The sequence below is a fragment of the Rhinolophus hipposideros genome (genome assembly GCF_964194185.1).
Source record: "Rhinolophus hipposideros genome assembly, chromosome: 5".
In the NCBI taxonomy this organism is placed as follows: Eukaryota; Metazoa; Chordata; class Mammalia; order Chiroptera; family Rhinolophidae; genus Rhinolophus; species Rhinolophus hipposideros.
This window is the reverse complement of record NC_138051.1, coordinates 25,459,733-25,480,296: the sequence shown is the minus strand read 5'-3', so window position 1 is coordinate 25,480,296 and position 20,564 is coordinate 25,459,733. Positions and strand designations below refer to the sequence as shown.

General features: G+C 34.7%; 1 long non-coding RNA gene across 1 annotated transcript in view; it reads left to right on the top strand.

Moving 5' to 3' along the window:
* LOC308497362 overlaps positions 1-19,931 on the top strand; it is a 269,855-nt gene extending 249,924 nt beyond the window's left edge. Inside the window, exons 2-3 of the long non-coding RNA XR_013993313.1 lie at positions 12,492-12,534; positions 19,900-19,931. This is a non-coding gene — a long non-coding RNA (uncharacterized lncRNA). The remainder of the gene's footprint in view (positions 1-12,491; positions 12,535-19,899) is intronic.
* The last annotated feature ends 633 nt before the right edge of the window (positions 19,932-20,564 follow it).

Here is a 20,564-nt window from a genome sequence, read left to right as displayed (position 1 = left end):
CTTTCCTTACTACACAACATTATGGAATTATGTATTGTTAGTGAGAGACAACACATATGTAATATCACTGAACTTATTGTATCTTGCAATGTAATAGTGATATATAATTTCTTATGTGTAATTTTGTGTGTTTTTTTCCGATTTTAAGGCCAATCTCCATATTCAAAAATTTTGCTAACTCCACTTATCATTTCTAATCATTTGACTTTAGATATTTTTATTTTTTAATTTTAAAAGTATACAAGAATGTTGTCTGGTGTAATGATAATTGATTAAGTCTTGCAATTCAAATTTTTGTAGCTTTTGTTTGTATACTTCTCTTGTGACTAGGACATTCAGTATTACGCTTAATAAAAGGGAAAAAAGCAGACATTGTCTCATTCCTTATTGCTGAAGTAGAACTTTTAGTATTTCACCATTAACTAAAATGTTTGCTGTGAGATATTTGTAGATACCACTTACCAGATCAAGACAGTTCCCCTGCATTTCTAGAGTTTGCTTAGTTTTAATCATAGACTATGTTTTATTAATTATTTCTATCTATTGAATTTATTATATTTTTGTTCTCTATTTTATTAATGTGAATGACCCTTAATTGGTTCCAAATACTTGGAACAAACTGGACTTTTTGTCGCTTTCATTTTCTGGGATTCCGTTTACCAATATTCAATTTATAAAAAAAAATTTAATTAAAGTATATTTGACGTATAACATGTACATTTAAAGCATACAACATGTTGATTTGATACATTTATATATTTATAATATGATTGTCATTGTAGTGGTAATTAGCACTTCTGTTATTTCACATAATTGTCACTTAAATCTGGTGGTTGGATAATAAAGATCTAGTCTCTTAGCAAGTTTGGTGATTATACTACAATATTAATATCTATATTCATTATACTGTGTATTAGATCTGTAGGAATTATTTCCTACTCATTGCAGCTTTGTACCCTTGAACAACATGTCTCCTAACCCCCACGTCCTAGCTCCTGGTAACCATTTCACTCTCTGTTTTTACAAATGTGGCTTTTATAGATTCCACATATAAGTGTTATTGTATAGTATTTGTCTTTCTCTATCTGACTTATCTCACTTAATGGCATAACATCCTCAAAGTCAACCCATGTTGTCACAAATGGCAGGATGTTCTTCTTTCTCATGGCTCAATAATATTCCATTATATATCATACATGTATATGATGTATACATAAAATATATATCTGATATATATGATATATATCACACATATATGATATATATCACATCTTCTTTATCCATTTACTCATTGATGGATATTAGGTTGTTTACATATCTTGGCTATTGTGAGTAATGCTTCAATGACATGGGCCTGCATGTATCTTTCATTGTCCTGTTTTCATTTCCTCTGGGTATCTACCCAGAAGTGGAATTTCTGGGTCATATAGTAGTTCTATTTCTTAATTTTTTGAGGAAACAAGCTTGCATTCTTACTTTCTTCAGAAATTTAGCTACTTCAGGCCTGCCTGATGAGATTTTAAAATGCCTCTTATCAATACCAGGTCTAGGACAGAGCCTGACACACAGTAAATGTTCAACAGCATTGATTCATTAATGTATTCAGTAAGTGATTGTTGAACATAACTGATATACTACATGTACTATGGCTTGAAGTATGCCAACATTGATAACATTCAATCTTTGCTTCAAATAAAGTGTCAAGTAGGGATATAAGCATAACATAACAACTAACATTTATATGGAAGTTCCAGTTTACAAAACACATTTACATATTTCTTTCATTTGGAGCCTCAGCAACACAATGTTGTGGAGAGACAAGGTGTTTGGCAGATTATTAACTTGGAGAGGTTAAATAATTTGCCTAATGGGGCAGCTATGTCTCAAAGCCTGGCTTTCTGACTTTAAAACCTTTTTTTTTTCTTCAGTCACACTAGATTGCATACTCTTTGGACTTTACAGGAATAAAATAGAAGAGAGATGAAATAAATTCTAAGCCTATAATAAATTTGAAGTCTTTGTGGGTCATAGCTGTGGCATGAGAAACAAAATGAATCCCATGACACTCAATTTCCTCAGGTTAGTTTATAATCTGAAAATGGAAATCATGCATACAAAATTACCTTAGGAGACATTGCAAAGATTAATGACACTATGTTTATGAAAAATCTTTAAATTATATATAGAAAAGCATTATCTTCAGAAAAGGAACTATTAATAATCCATATTTTTCTTCTATGCAAGTTGAACATGACTTTGTAAAAGGAAATCCATGGCTGTTTAATTCTAACTTGGAAACTTACTATTATTTAAAAAGTAGCATGTGATTTGATAATCTAAATATTTCTTAAGTTTTACGATACAAAAAGGAAGAACAAACATATTTTCTATGGAGTTCAAATTTGTAGACCATCCATCCTACTAGTAGGAGAAAGAAAAAATTAAGAACCTCTAACTTCTTAAATTCTGTGACAGCTGGATTTTTGAAAGAAGAATATGAAAAATATCAGGAAGACCAATTAGAATAACATTGAACAAAAGAATTAAGGGAGAAGTGTTTTATTTCCAGTCTCACCTGCAGAAATTGTATGATTAAAAAAGTTAATTAAATATATGAAAAATAGTATTTAATTAATAAAAACTATAATATGATTAAGAAATTAGGAACATTAATTTTATGACTACTTTTTATAAGTATATTTGTGAAAAGTGATAAAGCAGTATTTATATAAAAAATAAAAAATATTTTTCAAACTAGAATACTGCATAAAGTACTTGGGAAACATTCACTAAAGTAATGCTTAACAAGATTTAAAATAATAATAATTAAAGTACAGACATTTGCTTTTAAACTTACTAAAATATGTGTTTTCCAAAAAGAATTATTTAACTTCATATTCAAAATTGAGACTTCCTATAAAGCTACTGAAATTTGCTTTTGTAAAACATATGAAAAATTAAAATAATGCAAAGAAGATTATAGAAGAAATATTCAGCATTAAGAAAACTTTTCTTTTTTTTTTTTTTTTTACAAATTTAAGTTAGCCTTTGAGTGCTTTTTGTAATAAATATAAGTTAATTTACCTCTCTTACAGGAGTTTTGTGAGATTTTCAGCTTTAGAAATATTGGTAGTTATTTTTCATTTTGATGCATTTACTTAAAGTTGAGTAGTATTTAATATACTTAAACAATATTTTAGAAATGATAGTCATTCATTCAGAATGCACATTTCCCAACATATTTCATATCATTATAATTTTTATAATAGATGATGATGCAATACAATTCAAATGAAATAGTTTTCTGTTTATTTGAAATGACAAAGAAGGAATTTGTGACGAAGGAAAATGTGATGGTTAAGTAAACAAATATGTATCAACTTGATTAGGTTATGTTGTACAGTTGTTTGGTCAAAGACCAGTCTAGATGTTCCTGTTTACTCATTATTTAGACGTAATTCACATTTAAATTAGCAGACTCTGAATAAAGTAGATTACCCTCCATAACGTGGGTAGGCCTCATCCAGTCAGTTGAAGGAATTAAGGGAAAAGACTGAGGTCCCCCAAAGAGGAAGGAATTCTGCCTTCCGACTCAAGACTGAAATAACTCTTACCGGAATTTCTAGCCTGTGGGTCTACCCTAAAAATTTCAAGTTTGCCAGCCCCCACAATCTCATGGGCCAATTTCTTAAACACACACACACATGCACGCACACACGCACACGTGCACACATACACACACACATATACATACAACATATTGGTTCTGTTTGGAGATCCCTGACTGATACAGAAAACACCATTCCAATTCCCAAATAAAACAGCAACAAACACTAAATTCTATAGAAACCATACTAGTATAAGAAGAAACAACAAAACTTTAGATAGAATTAAAGAAACAGGAGAGAAAGGCCCACAGCTGTTTTCCATTCCTGAATTGTGTTTTTAACTGGAGTAAAAGCTTTGATATAATGCGCCTTAAATTTTTACTTGAAAAATTAATTGGATTTCGCTTGGCTGAAAACAACCACATTGTCAGTACTAAAAACTATCTTAAGACCATAAGTCAAAGCAGGAAAAAAATCAAAACATATTCTTAATGAATTAGACATATAGAATTAGAAGAATATTTAGAACAGAAAAGAGACTGAAAGTCAATGGTATTTTTATACGAGTAAGATTTGATATTACCTCCCAGGAAAGGAGATGATAAGTCTTTCAATATGATTTCAGAGGTAGACAATTGGAATACTGGAAATATTTATGTAAAATAGAAGGCAGTGTTCTAAGCAGAATGGATATGGATTGGATTTTATGATTTGAAGCTACTACATGAGAGTAGCTTTGATTAACTAAATATTCTTTACTCCTCCACATTAAGGAGAAACATGAAAGTCTATAGACAGAGCACTTGAGAAATACTTAAAGGAGGGTAGAACTGTAAGTTCTGTAGGTTTCTGACATGGCATCTCAATATCAGTCTTTTTGTTCATTCTTGAAGGTAAACCAGGAATATTAAGCATCTATAGCCAATCAAATAAAATAATAATTAAGGTCACCTGAGGACTTCGCAACTGAGGAGATACTGTAAAAAGGACGGTGACTAGATCACTGAACATTAGAAAATGTGATCAGACTATAAATAAAGGACTTTGTTTTGACATAGCACAGACATTTTTCAGAACCACTACTGGCTATGAATGCATTGGAACAGGTAAGAGATTGGATATGCAGTTATTTAGGGAGTTGAAATTTTCATTTCTCACCATTTCTCTGCTGGTCAATTGCCTGTTTGGTTTCTATTCTATTTCTCGAATTCCCTCGCTTTTCTTTGTATCACAGATTTTTGTGTTTGTTGACTTCTGGTTACATTCAACAAACTGTAGGCATCGGTGGGTATAATAAGGAGATAAATCAGGGTATTTCTTCCTCTCTTGTTCTGCCTACAGTAGTATTTCTGGCAGTGACTCTGTGTCTATATTGGTTGTAGCTTCTGATGGAAAGCCATTGTTCCATGGTTCCTGCTCCTGCTGGCAGAGGAGTAGATTCTAATGCCCATTAAACAATGCTACCTTCTTGCTCTGGTTGCACCACTCCCTCCCCTGTCCCTTTTGTCCTAGGGGTAGTTGGTGTCTTCTTGCTATTGCTAATATGTGTTGTGCTTTATGGTACTCAGTTTGGGTACTTCACTTTTTTATCATTTGCTTAATTAATTCTCTAAGTTAAATTTCTTCTGTATAAAAGAACCAAATGGATTTCTGTTTTTCTTATTGCATACAGGCCTTAACAGTTGTTACATAAGTCTCTCCTAAGAAAACAGAATTTCTCCTTAGTCTATTTAGGTATAGACTAAGGCAGAAAATTGAAATTTCTGATTTCTTAGCATCTCTCCAAGAATTGTCATGACATGTTGTAATCCAAATAACTCATATACTTACTGTTGTTCATGACATTTTGCGTTCCATCACATCTAAAACAAATATCTTAACGTTACCCTCCTCCCAATGCTTTTTTGTTATTTAAGTTTTTGAATAAGGGATTTAAAAATGTATTATTGTTGAAGAATTGCAATCAACAGGGACATTTCTATTTTTTCTATAGATCTTAGCTATTTTAAAACTAGCTATGTTTTTGGTGTAACTAATAACTTTGGAAATATTTCTAGGCTTAGTGAAAATGCCAGTGTTTAGGAGAAAATTTATAAAGACATTGTATATTTCAGTTGACTTATATTAAACAACATTTCGCTAGACATTATGTGAATATATTATAGATTCCTTATTGCACTGCCCTTGAGATCCTTACCATGCGTCAACCTTGTAGATAAGACTGGAAAACAACCACATTCTAATAATTAAGTCACTTGAATTATCTCAAATTATTTTATGGTTTACTTAAAGGATGTATCTATAGAAATCTTTTTTTTTTTAATTGTGAAGTTCCAGGACTTATTCCCTTGATCTACATATGATTCATTAGTTTACACAAATTTTGAACATTAATATAGCCCACGGTATCCTCAAGCGTGTCAGAAATCTGGCCGTTATGCTGAGCCGGACTTTGACTGTAACCTGGTTAGACCCTAGGGAAACAGTGAATATTAAAAGCACCATGCACTAAAAAAGAAGTCCACTGGGAGATGAGCAACATGCTGTTCTGCCTGGATCTGAGCTCAGTGACCCAGATGGAGCAGAGTGACCTAAGAGCTCCCCAAACAATTCTCTAACTTCCAGAGTAAATGGCAGCTGAGACTTCAAACTCAGAAAACCATAGTTTACCTGTGTTGGAAAATGCTGAAATGTTGGCAAATCATAAAGAATATGTGCATACTGAATGTACTTATACATATGCTTGAAAATTTAAACTTAAAACAAATTAATGTATCGTAAGAAAAGCAAGCTTATATACAGAGGGTACCAAAAAAATGTATACACATTTTAAGAAAGGAAAAAAAAAAAAACTGTTAAAATTTTAATACTCAATATATACTGATAACAAAAGATGAATACAAGTCATGTGTAAACATTTTTTTGCACCCCCGGTATGTATATATGAATATGTATACACATTCTAATGTGTTCATATCAATTTACGTTTGAGTTAATTAATTTCAGTATATTCTTAATATTTTAGAATTCCCTCAATCTGTTTATAACATATACTCCGATTATAAAACGAAATGTAGTATATCTCAGAAAGCCTCAAGTTGCTTCAAAGTGAAACTCAAAGAAAATGAAAGATTCCTCTTCATGCTTTTCTCCAAATGGTCAAGGTCCTTCTTTTTGGTACTTATTATTGATACTTTATTCAACATTAGAATTCTTCTCAACAAAGTAACTGAGAATCTCAAAACTTTTGTAAAAAAGTCCTTCAGATATGATATTTCTTTTATAACACAAAAAGAATCAATAAGAGTCAGCTCTTTAGAATTAGAAGATTCACCAAATACTGGAGGGATTTAAAAGATAGATTTTGTTTCATTCTGCCTGCCAGAAGGTCAGATTCAATTTGATCCCACACTTTTGTTTTGTTGTGGTTATCTTAAGGCTTTCATGTAGTTGTAAGTCAGAAGTGGAATTCCAAACAGCAAAGGGATGGGGAAAAAAAGTTTTGCAAGAGTTCTAAAGGCTTCTATGAAGGAAAATTTCTCCAAATCATAAAAAATATAAAGTGAAACTAGGGTAAGGGAGTCTTAGAAGTTTGGGTTTTTGAGTTTTAAGCACCCCAGGAAAAATATTTTTTTTAATCTTGACCTAAATTTAACAGGTAATATGCATGTGGTAAAGCATTTTGTCAACTACCTGTTGGTAATGAGGCTTCTCTCCACTACATATGAGTTTGCAGGTTTCTAATTATATGTCAGAAATTCCATACCTAAATTGAAACTAATATGTTATTTTACTTATTATCAGTGCTAGTTCAGTAACTAAACCTTAAGGGGTAATCCACCTATATTTTAAAAAATGAAATACAATTGTTGAAGTATTTTTTTAATTTATAAAGGCCAAATAATGTATAATCAGATAATTCATTGTTACAAGGGTTTATTTAGTGTTCAGTTGACCCCTTAGGAATTATACTTAGTGTGATACAAAGAGATTTCAACAACACTGCTTAGAGTTGAACATGGTTTGAAACTTTATTTTTATAACAGCCATATGGCATGACTGTCCCTAGGGAAGTAATTCTCTCTAATTCCTTTATGAATTGCTATAGTTTAGTGATAATGAGATAATGTTACAGTTCTCAGCACATTCTGCAAAAGTCAAGATGTCCTATTGACTCAAACAATAATACAACAGTATCTAGATATGTCATTTGTCAGAGTCAACCTTGCTCTACACACAGCGATGTTCTGAGATCTCTGCATAATAATAGCAAAATGTACCACAGAGCTACTCTCTTTCGTTTGCCTCTGATCTCATGTGTTCAAAATAAAAGTGTTCAAAATGAAAGTTGCTCTCCTTCTCTAAAAGTACTCCATCCTCTACTGCAGAGTGGCTGAGAACATGAATCCAGAGCCACACTGTCTGAATTTGAATCCCGCCCCTACCAATTGCTAGCCAAGTGACCTTGGCAAGTTAATTTGCTTCTTTCACCTTCAGCTTTTTCACTGATCAAACTGGAATTATGATACTTGGAATTAAGCCACTGGTAGCATTGTTATGAGGATTAAGTTAGTTAATCTATTCAAACCAGTGATGCTAGCTAGTGAATAATGGCAGCACTACCCACCTTGTTCTTCAAGCCAGGTATTTTAGGGTCACATCTCCCTCTCTTTATCTAATTATGATCAAGTCCTATCAGTTTTTCTCTTTTCTTTTTTAAATCTATCATGTTTGCCTGTGAAACTTCTTCCCCCATTAACTTTAAACTTGGGCTATGACAGTTGATCTCTCTGTTCTATCTTTTACATTCCTTCAAAGTACTCATGGACTATCCAAGCTTAAATCTGTTTACTGGTTCCCTGTTGATTGCTATAGCGGTTGTCAAATTATTTGAAAAAAGCTTTACATCTTTATGCAAAGGAAATATATCCTGGCAGTCCCAAAAGATAAACATTGAAATTTCCTAGTTGCAGTGGGAAGTGGAGATAAGAATCTTCTCATTAACTGCATTTTACTTCCCCTTTGTTTTACACTAGCCTTTGGGCCTTGTAATCTTTGTACCTCTTCACACTTCACATTCCCATCCTCATTTTTCTCCCTTTGTCAAATAGTCTTGTCTCTCATCATCAAATACTCTATGAATCCTTGAGTGGATTATAGTGGATAATAGTTCTATGTATAATTTATACTTTTCAAATTATGTCCTCATTTCTACCACTTTATGACATTTACTCACTGCTATTCTGTATTGCTATTGTCTTTCCAACTGGACTCTGTACTTAAGAACATGCACTGAGTTTACTTTTATGGGTTTCTTGAAACTTCTACCATACAGTTATGTACAACAGTCCCCTCTTAGCTGTGGTTTTGCTTCCCATGATTTCAGTTACCAGCGCTCAACCACGATCTGAAAATATTAAATGGAAAATTCCAGAAATGAACAATTTATAAGTTTTAAATTGTTGAAGGTACAGAACTCAGATCCTCTGAATTACCAACTAAAATTCTTCCAATTTACTCCACTACTGACAATGTGCTAGTTGACTACATATCTAATCTTCTTTATAGTATTGTTACAGGGATCATAAAATGCATGTTTATAAATACATTGAAAAATATGTAGCGATATGAGTTGCATACCATTATTATGGAAATTTTAATGTAAATTTTCTAGGGTTAAAAATTTCCCAGAAAGAAGGAAAGTTGTTTGACAAAGAAAGGTATAGCAAAATCCTCAACACAAAAATTGTTTGTAGATTGTTTCAGAATAAATCCTATTTTTGTCTGCATCTAGTGTACTGATGTATTATTTTAGGCATAAAAATATCTGATGTAAATAAATGAGTAACCAAGAACATTGAGGATCCAGAAATTTTATTCAGTTCTAGCTAATCATTTGGTGATGCTGAAGAAATAAATAATTTAACGTTGAGGTAATGGGGTGTTACGAGAGAACACAGATTTGGAAAAACTGAGAAGATAGTTTCGATACTCTTACTCAAGCTGACACTTAAGAAGCAGGATCCCTTTATGTTAAGGATTTTATTTGCATATAAACTTTGTGTTTACACAGCCATGAATTCTGAACTAAAGAAGGCATAATTTGAGGCGTGAACCTTCTGGAGAATGTCTGGATTAGAATTGCAAGATTGTTGGTGTTGGTGACTTAAATGTCACTTGGTGGAACCAACTAGTGACTATCTGTTTTATTTTGTCTTCATTTCCATTTTCATCACACAGAAAAGTCACACTATAGAGAGGTGTGTGCTTTTTCTGAAGACAAATAAGACTAACCTTCATTCTAGGAAGAAGAATCTCTAGAGCTCCATTTAACCTGGTGTTTTTCATCAGGAAGCTATTAGGGCCTAGGGTATAACAAATTGGGTATAATGACCCCAGGCTCTGCTGCTTACAGCAAGGAAATGCCTGTGTGTTAGCCTGTTGGGAAGGATAAAATGCCTTTGTCGTTTAAAGAAATGAAAGGAAAGAAAAGAAGAATAACCTTCTTAATTTTGCATAATTGCCAACAAGACAAAGTGATAGGATATCTCCAATCTTTTACACATGTCGTTTGCCTTATTTTTATTGACTTTTCACCTTCAAGATTATTAAATGCAATTTAACTTGCTACCTAATTCTGCCTGTGCAAAACACTTCATTCTTAGTGAGGTTTTCTGAGTCCCTAAAACTCTTGAGGAACATTATATCTGATAAATAAGAATATCCATTAAATGTTTAATGACAATTTATAGTTAAGTATGATGCATACATACAAATACATTTTTTCCCTCCTAAGGAAATAATAAAAAATTGACACAAAGTATCTCTCCACAGTTAACCTTCCGGAATGTTCTGAGAGACTAACAGAGGACCCCATCAATAATTGCATGCCGTAAGCATATGACTTTAATAGAATAACCATAATTGAAATGCCATCGTCTTAATATGGTTTTTAAAAAAAAAAAACACAAGACATTGTAAGCTTCATTCTTTTTATTTTCCACTTCTGCAAGGAAATGGTATATAAATCTGTACAGGTCTCTGCAGATCATTTTCAAGAAGAACTTAACATGGAGGGACACATATCAAGCAGAATTTAAAATCAGGAATGCATCTTTTATGAACTTGATAATGTCATCATTTGTTTGAAACCAAGTTGTTCATTTTCTGTTGCATAGATTTCATTCTGACCTTAATAAGAAAATAGCATATTCCTCTGTGTGTGTTTGTGTGTGTGTGTGTGTGTGTGTGTGTTTTCTTCTCTGAAGCTATAATATTAAAAAAACATAAATCAAAGCTGTTTTGACAGATGAACAACACAATTTTGTAACAAGATAGAAATTTAAAAAAAAAAAAGAAGACTGAATAGCTGATAAAAGATGAGTTGAACTAGGAGGATTGATGTTAGAGCTGAAGGCAGCATTAGAGATTAGATGCTCATTGGCTTTTCAGCAAGCCTGGTGACTCATTCTACATAAATGAAGTTTGTGATATGTAATGAAAAGCTTTCTATCTTCACTGCAAGCAAATTAGCAGGTATTTTGTGGAAGGAATGTTAATGTTATCTTGCATTTGTTTCTGAGTAGGAACACATTAACAGAGCAGGTTTGAAAAGAATTTCACTTTTATAACATCAAGTGCCGAAGGTATTAGAACAAGGTCACCTCTGTAAAGTAATGAGGGAAAATTAGGTTATAAACATGCAGTGCCTAAAAATATATTCAGTCTGCTCTGCAGAGTGAATGCAATATAAAATCGCCCCAAATTGCTAATTTTCTTGTACTCTAAATTACACTCAGAGCCTAACCTGAATCCAAAGAGTTAAATAATAAAGGAAGACGGGGTGGCGGAGGGTTACTGAGGCTCATAAAAGGCAACCGATACAAACCAAGTGTCCAAATATCTGTACATATATACAACCCTCTTCATAATTTATAAATTAGGACTTTTGGAAGGTTTTATGCAATATACTTCAGAGGTCCACATTATCCACTTGGAGAAATACAGAGAAGGGCAAATGAAAGAGAAAGGTAAAACATTGCTTATTTTGGATGATGTTAAAACATGAGAGAGAGTAGAGTGATTTCTGGGAAGACTATCAAGATTAAGAGATGAGCTCTAAGATAAAGTGATAGTAAAGTTCTTGAAAAGTGGGATGGGAATGTGAATGATTCTGTTCCTTTTGTGAATGCATATAAAGAGACATGATAAGTAATATGTATGCAGAAGGCCCACCAGATCTGGGCAATCAGGTCTTGGGCAGGATATCATCTTCGGTGATGGACCATTAAGGCACCAGTGACCTGACTTTCAAGATTTGAATAATCAGACTTGCAGTTTCTCTTGGACTAATACCAGACATGCTCATGTAGTTGCTCATATTGCCCTAAACATTATTGACCCACTTCCCTAACCTCCTATCTCCTGGGCCACGGTTTTTGCCTTACTATTCATTTCTGCAACTAAATTAAAGCTTGTTGTGATCTGCTTCATTCTACCCAAATATGGTGAGACTATAGGGTGATTAAAATGTAAGAACCTAACCCTGACCTCCATCTACAAAAATTCTTCAGAGGAATATAACAATTTAATTACTTAATTAAGCAATTAACTATAAGCAGAAAGGTGAAAGAAAGTGTGTTTGGAATAGGAGTTAATAAAATTTTTGTTGAATTAAGCATTTATTTTAGTAAGAATTTAATTGTAAATGAAAATGCACTGCTGGTTATGGTAGCAACTTCTTAAAAATCCATGAACCTGGGTCAGGGACTGGTTCATAGCGATTATATCTGATCTGGAACTTAATGTGTCTGGAATTTCATAGATAAAAGTTGTTGTCCTGGTAAAGGATTAAATCATCTAATTTAACTTTTTATTTTACAGGTAAAAATTCCGAGACTTGGAAAGATGAAATGACTTGCCCAAGGTAATTGCTGGCAGACTTGTAAAGGACTTGAACCTAGGTCTTCAGATTCTTGTTTTTGAAAAAACAACAACAAAAACTAATTCTTTTATTGACTTGTGCAGCATGCTTCTCAGGCCTAGCACTCAAGGCCAATTACATTCAGAATCTCTGGGGAAAAGGTGCACCACGCATATTATTATGCATGAACCAAGACTGAGAAACACTGGGCCATTTGGAAATTCCATTAGACAATGTTGTAATTCCTTTATCCCAAGACTAGAATGCTATTTTACCCAAGGTAATTTTGAGAGGAAAAACATATCAGGGACCATTTAATGATTAGCATAGAAAGTGCCCTGTATATGTCTCCGATGTTTCTGACATGTATTCATTAACAGCAGGACATGTATCAAGGAAAGAGCCAGTGTTAAAGTAATGTAGACCTCATTTTTGAAGCAATTTTTAAAATGAGAGGTCTGGCAAGATGAAACTCAGAAAATAAATCAATGCTTGTCTAAAGGTTATAGAGTAACTTGGGAACTATTTGAGCTCTAGTGATTACAAGATCAGAAGATTAAAAAATAACCCTGAGGGTGTGCTTGAGGAGCCATTCCCTCTACAGATGTGTGGGAGATTTATTATTGAGTTGAAATTATTTTTGATTAGAAATAACTTCAACCCAGGAAGAATATTAGAGTAAAGTACAAATGGTGGGAGCAACACTGTCGGAGACAATATGTTCTTTATGCACATTCTAAAGGCTAAATATTTACCATTGAAAGAATAGGAACCGCCTGATAAATTAATATATTAGCTATTGGGAAGCCTCGCAACCAAACAAATGCCTACTATAATCAAGACACTGTAAGGGATGAGATCAGACTACAGAGAAAATCAAGGTAGTTTTGGGACTCAAAAGTTTAGATTAGTTTCAAATATGACAAATGTTTGAAAAGTTAAATAGCAGAAGAAGAGATAATTTGCAAACTAATGTTATAATAGATGGACAATTATAAGGCATTTCTATAGTCAAATGAAAGCTTAGAATATATGTATTGTGGGAGTTCAGTGGTAAAGAGAACTAAGGTTTTCAAATGACCATTTTCCAGATAAAATCTAAATAACTTAACATGGAGAATATTGGTCCTTATTTATCATTCTCATGCCTGCTTTTTTAGTCTTATTGTTCAGTATTTCTCATTTAATGTGACTCCTCATGCTGGGGATGGGGAAGAGAAAGGACATTAAGTACTGAAACTGGCCTTTCTGGCCTAGCCTTCCCTACATTTATGCAAGAGAAAAGATGCACGTGGTTGCCTCTCTGTTCATTATATTTATCAATATAATTTCCTTGTCCCCCCGTTTTTTATTAAAAACTTCATTATTTATATGAGATAATGGATGCTAACTAAACTTATTGCCGTAATCATTTCACAGTGTATGTAAATCCAACCATTGTGCTGTACACCTTACATTTATACAGTGATATATGTCAATTATATCTTAATAAAGTGGGGATAAACCAAAAATTTCCTCTGAAAGGGGGATAAATTATTGCTGATGTTCATAAATCTGCCCATATTTGAGGGTTGTTATTATTAAAAAGTTTCAGAATTTTGACTTTTAAATAGGATTCCTACAGAAGATAATGGTAAATGGAAAGGAATATACTGTGATAGTGTATTTATAGGCACTGGAATATATGGCTGTTTATTTGCTTATTCATTTATTTAGTCAGTCCATAAAAATGAGTCAAGCACAATTAATAAGTACAGCAGGTCTTTGACCAACATCATTTTTGATGACATTAACTGAGAACGTACTGACGATGGCTCTAGGGTAAAGATGGAACTCTTAAGACTTGATTTCTCACTGAATAGAGCAATCATATTGTGAATGGGGATAATAGAGAACCAGAACTAAGTACAATGCAAGATATACTATTAGGGTCATAAGAGAGGTAGAAAAATATATATTTTCAGCATCTTTCAAACCTGGTCCTCTTTCAGTGTTTCTTATTAGAGAGAATGGGAGTCATCCATTCAGTTTTTAAAATAATAATTCATTGTTTTTCAATTATACTTGACATACAACATTATATTAGTTTCATGTGTACAACATAGTGATTAGACATTTATATAACTTATGAGGTGATCACCCCAATGAATCTAGTACCCATCTGCACCATATAGTTATTACAATATTCTTTATGCTATAATTTACATCCCCATTGACTATTTTGTAACTACAAATTTGTACCTCTGAATCCCTTCCTCCTCTTCATCTGTATTTTCACCCCCTGCCCATCTAGTAACTATCAAAATGTTCTCTGTATCCAAGTTTGTTCCTGTTTTGTTTGCTAGTCTTGTTTTTTTAGAGTCCACATATAAGTGAAATCACTTATTTCACTCAATATAACCCCCTCTAGGTCCATCCATGTTGCTGCAGATGGCAAGATTTTATTATTTTTTGTGGCTGAATAATGTTCTATTGTATATATGGACCTCTTCTTTATGCATTCATCTATTGGTGGACACTTAGGTTGCTTCCATATTTTGGCTATTAGAAGTAATGCTACAATGAACATACAGATGCATATGTCTTTTTGAATTAGTGTTTTGGATTCCTTTAGATAAAAACCCAGAAGTGGAATTGCTGGGCCCTTCTTTGTCTCCAATTATACCCTTTGTTTTGAAGTCTATTTTGTCTTAAACTGTGTTGCTACTACAGCTTTTTTTTTCATTAGTTCCATTTTCATGAAATATATTGTTCCATTTCTTTATTTTCACTATATGTATGTCTTTTGATCTGAAGTGAGTCTCTTATAGACAGCATATGTAAAGATTTTATTTTTTTCTCCATTCAGCAACCCATTGTCTTTTGATTAGAGCCTTGAACCCACTTACATTTAAAGTGATTATAAATAGATATGTTGTTATTGCAATTTTCTTATTCATATTTATGTTTTTTTATTTTCTTTTTCTTGAAGAATTCTCTTTAACATTTCTTGTAACGCTGGTTTGATAGTGATGAACTCCTTAAGCTTTTTCTTGTCTGGGAAGCTCTTTATCTGTCTTAAATGATAGCTTTGCTGGGTAGAGTAATCTTGGTCGCAGGTCCTTGCTTTTCATCACTGAATATTTCATGCCAATCCTTTCTGGCCGGCAGAGTTTCTATAGAAAAATCCACTGACAGTCTTATGGAAGCTCACTTGTAAGTAATTGACTGCCTTTCTCTGGGTGCTTTTAAGATTCTCTCTTTGGGGATGGCTGGTTTTCTCAGTGGTTAGAACACAGTGCTCATAACACCAAGGTCACCAGTTCGATTTCCAAATAGGCCACTGAGCTGTGACCTCCACAACTATATTGAAAACAACGACTTGACTTGGAGCTGAGCTGCACCCCCCACCCAGGACTAGATTAAAAACAACAACTTGACATGGAGCTGTTGGGTCCTGGAAAAACATACTAGAAAAATATTCCCCAATAAAAATTTAAACAAATAATAATAATCTTAAAATTTTTTGTTTTCTCTTTGTCTGTAACCTTTGGCATTTCAGCTATGATGTGTCTTGGTGTGGGCCTCTTTGGGTTCATCTTGTGTGGGACTCTGCACTTCCTGGGCTTGTATGTCTGCTTCTTTCACCAGGTTAGGAACATTTTCTGTCATCATTTCTTCAAATAGTTCTTAAATTCTTTTCTTTCTCATTTGTCCTTCTGGTACCCCTATGATACAAATGTTGGTATGCTTGATGTTGTCCCAGAGGCCCCTTAAACTGTCCTCATATTCTTGTATCTTTTTTGTTTTTCCTTTTTGTGTTCTGATTGAGTGTTTTATGTTACCTTATCATCCAAATCCTTGATTCATTCCTCTGCTTCATCTAAACAACTGTTGATTCCCTCCAACATAGTCTTCACTTCAGTTATTGTATTCTTCATTTTTGACCAGTTCTTTTTAATGTTTTCTGTCCCCGTTTTTATGTTTCCTATCTCCTTCTTGAAGTTCTCACTGAGGTCACTGAGCATCCTTATAACAAGTGTTTTGACTTCTGCATCTGGTAGATTGCTTGTCTCCATTTTTTTTTTTTTCTTTTTTTCTGGAGCTTTGTTCTGTTCTTCATTTGGGACATGTTTCTTCATCTCCTCATTTTGGCTGCCTCCTGTGTCTGTTTCTATGTGTCAGATAGAATTTCTATGTCTCCTGGTCTTGGTAGAATGGCCTTATGTAGTAGGTGTACTGTGAGGCCCAGTGGCACAATCTCTCTGTGCACCTGAGTTGGGTGTTCCAGGTATTTCCCTTATGTAGATTATGTGTGCCCTCCTATTGTAGTTGAGCCTTGATTGCTCTTGGCAAGTCAATGGGAGGGATTGACCCTGGGGCTCAATGGTTGTGAGAATTTGCCATGACTACAGTAGAGGAGCTGTTGTACAGGGGCTGACATTTTGGTGCCTATCACGCCCTTTGGGTGTGTCATTTGTGGAGGTAGTTGGGTGGTGCTGTTGTATGATCTGAAGCCGACCACTGGGTGTGTTTGTTTTGGAGCCTCTTGGGAGGGGTTGTGGTGCATTCCCAGGTCAGCTGCTGCCTGTGCCTTGCCCAGGGCCACTTGGAATGAGCTAGAAAGTTATCTACAAATGGTTATCAGTTGTGCTGGGCTTGGAAGTGCCTGCAAGAGGCTAAATTGCAAACTGAGCCTGGCTGCTGCTAGTGCAAGGCTTGGGGATGCTTAGCAAGAAGTACAGGGCACACTGAGGTTAGATGCTGCTTGTTGAGTTTTGTGAACCTTTGAGATATTTTAGGAAAGTTTGACGCATGATCCAACACAGGCTGTTCATATAGAAAAACTACTGGAAGCAGCTTGAGTGGGCCTACAAATTGGTTGGGGTAGGGTCATGAATCATAAGGGTGGGACGAACAATGTTAGCCAGGTTGATGGAGACTCAGATAAGGCACCCTCCTGTGTGTGCAGGCTAGGTTGGAGGAGGGTTCAACTAAGGAATAGCACTTCTGTGTCCAGAAGAAATCTGCTCCTCCAATCCTTGCTCTGAAGTCAGACAGTTTAGTTCCTCCTTGTATGTATCTTTCGAGCTCTCACCCCAGTGCTAGAGCTCAGAGTGAGTGAGTCTGTCAGTGAGCAAGTCATTCATAGGCCCTTTAAGAGAAACTCCTAGGACTCCAGTAGCCCTCCATCTTACACAGCCACAATTTCCACTGGTTTCCATAGCCAAAAGTTATGGAAACTTCTCTTCCTGGCACTGTAACCCTGGGCTGGGGAGATTGGTGTGGGGCTCGCAATCGAGATAGCCCTCCTAATTTTTTATCTGCCACATGTGGCTATGGGAGCAGCTCTTTCCACATTTCTGCCCTTTCTGCCAGCCTCACGGTGGGTTATTCTGTATTTCCTTAGTTACAGGACATTTGTTCAGCTAGAATTCAGGTGATTCTCACTAATGGTTGTTCTGTAGTTTAGCTGTAATTTGAGGTGGTCCTGGGAGGAGGTGAGCACAGTATTTACCTACTCTGCCATCCTGATTGGAAGTTCTCATCCATTCAGTAGTTTATGTATATAGTAAGCAACATTATATAGAAAGCAACGGTATATAGAAAGCAACATTAATGTTCCATTGTATCTCAACCTTAATTTTTAACAATTGGCCAATTGTCCATAATTCATACTTAAATTTTCTTTCTCTTCTTATGACTTTACTCCATTTCATTTGTTTCTGCTTAAGTTAAGCTGAGATTCATCTCTCACCTGAACTTTTACAATAGCCACCTAACTAGTCTCCCTTCATGTGCTTCAGTGAGAATGGTATCCTCAAAACACAAATCTGGCCATACTACCACTCGGCTTAAACTTCATGAGTTTCAGTCTTTGCAGTTCCTTATATCCCTGGCAACTAATGTAGTGTCAGACACAAAATCAGTGCTCAATAAATAATTTCAATTAATAAATAAATGAGTCATAAAGTTAGGGGGCAAATATTTTGATGGAAGAGTTTCCTAATATCATAAAATTTTAACCCAACCGAGAGACACTTTGCTGACCATTTTAGTGGGTATTGATCACACAGAGGCTTCCAGAACTTAGGTAGCTGACAAAATAACATTAATGGATCATAATGAGTCATAAGAATATATACTTATTTTATAAATATCTGAATTTATAGATATGTCTGCAAGGAAAATATTTTCTATGTAAATATTTATGTAAATTTTCATCCAAAGTCCACCTAGGGAAATAGATTAAAATTATGTCACAAAGAATGTTATTGGTACTGCATTAAAATCCTAACAAAACAAGAAAGAAGTTTTCCTATTTGTAGTGTAGTAGTCATTTAAAGTGTGTCCGTTTATTATATAGCATCCCTTTGAATTCCAAAGAACACCCAGACTTACCTCATGAACTACTCTTCTGCTACTTTCAGCCTTTCCTGATTTGATGGTTGTTAACTCCTTTCCAGTTTCTGGAATTAGGCAATGTATTCTGTTGGCCAGAGTAATTGTTTCAGGAAGGGGCGCCTGACACATTGTAATCAGATAGCTACTGGGACTGTAGAACTTGAATTCAGAGGATATTAAGCTGAAACCATTGCATCCATTTTGGCATAATGAAGGAATTCCTATCAAAAATGGAGCCAGTACAAAGAACTCAGAGCTAAGTGTTTAAGAGAGATTAGGTCCTAGTGACATTATTTGACCCTCAGGATAGAGGCAAGCTTGAACCAGGACTGTTTTGTATGTGAGCTAAAAAAGCCTTCTTGAATAAACTTCTTTGGGTTGGTTTTCTGCCACTGGTAAATAAGAGAGCCCAAACAGACACTTAGAGTATCACATAGCTTCCATATTCCCTGGGTGGCTGGGATGTAACAGTTCATCCCAGGCAACTGGCTTTAGCCTTGAAATGTGATAGAGTGTCTTCTGGCCTGTTACAGGGTTTCTTAATGAGTCAGATAGGCTAAAGAAGTATATGTAGGCTGTCACCACAGACATGAAACTAGCTTCTGCACTACAGACCATGCAGTAGCACTTATCTAGTTTCGCTGATAATGGACTGCACCTGTTACTAAGAAACATCTCATGGTCAAAGAGACTTCCAAGGTGAGCACCTGCCCCAGATAAAAAAGTGACAGAAAAATCCACACTGACAGTGCATAATTCTGCTTCACAGAAACCATCGACTTTATGATGACCTTTATTGAGTAAATACTCAAACTTGGGCCTCTGTGCACATTCAACAACCGTGTAAGAAACAGACAGGTCTTAGAGCAAAGAATTTTAACATTTTATGATGTATAGTAGTCAAAAATTCAATCCCCTTTTTATTCTCCAATTGATTCTTCTTTTCACTATTTCACCTGTTGAATACTTTCTTTGCTTCTGTAGAGGAAGAAGAACCAGCTGGGGGCAGTCCATACCGTGACATGAGGAGCAGAGGAAGGTAAGAAATGGTCAGACAGCTGCTGAGCTAATCCTAGCCAGCTGCCTTTAACACTCAAAATGGTGAAAAGATCAAGCCAGTAGTTATGTCACCATATCTGCCTATAAGTAGTTTTTTATGTGTGAAATGGTGTCTAAAGAGGGCCCATTGGTCCATGGAATTTGGAACCTGCCTGGCTGGTGAAAGAGCAGAAGCCAGAAGCTTGGCTGCTTGTTAACTGCTCCATGCTTTCTTAGAGAAGCTCCTGCCAATCCATCCTCCAAACCGCTATGTGCATGAGCTTTGGAAACCATATATCTGATTATGTCACTTCTCTACACAAAATATTGGGAATAAATGAAATGATAGACAGTATTGCTCTCCTTTTGTGTCATATCCTCAAAAGATAAATAATAATCAAAAATAACGAGCCAAGGCCAAATGAAAAATACAAGATACATGTGCTATAAAATCAGTAAAGTGAGTGCTTCAGTTGGGGAATTTTTTCATGAAAGAGGTTAGATCTAAACTGCTACTTATGGGAAAGGTAGGGATTAAATACTTGAGGAGAGAGAAAAGGCTTTCTGGTTAAATCCTTGTAGAAACAAAGCTCAGGGGAAAACAACTAAAA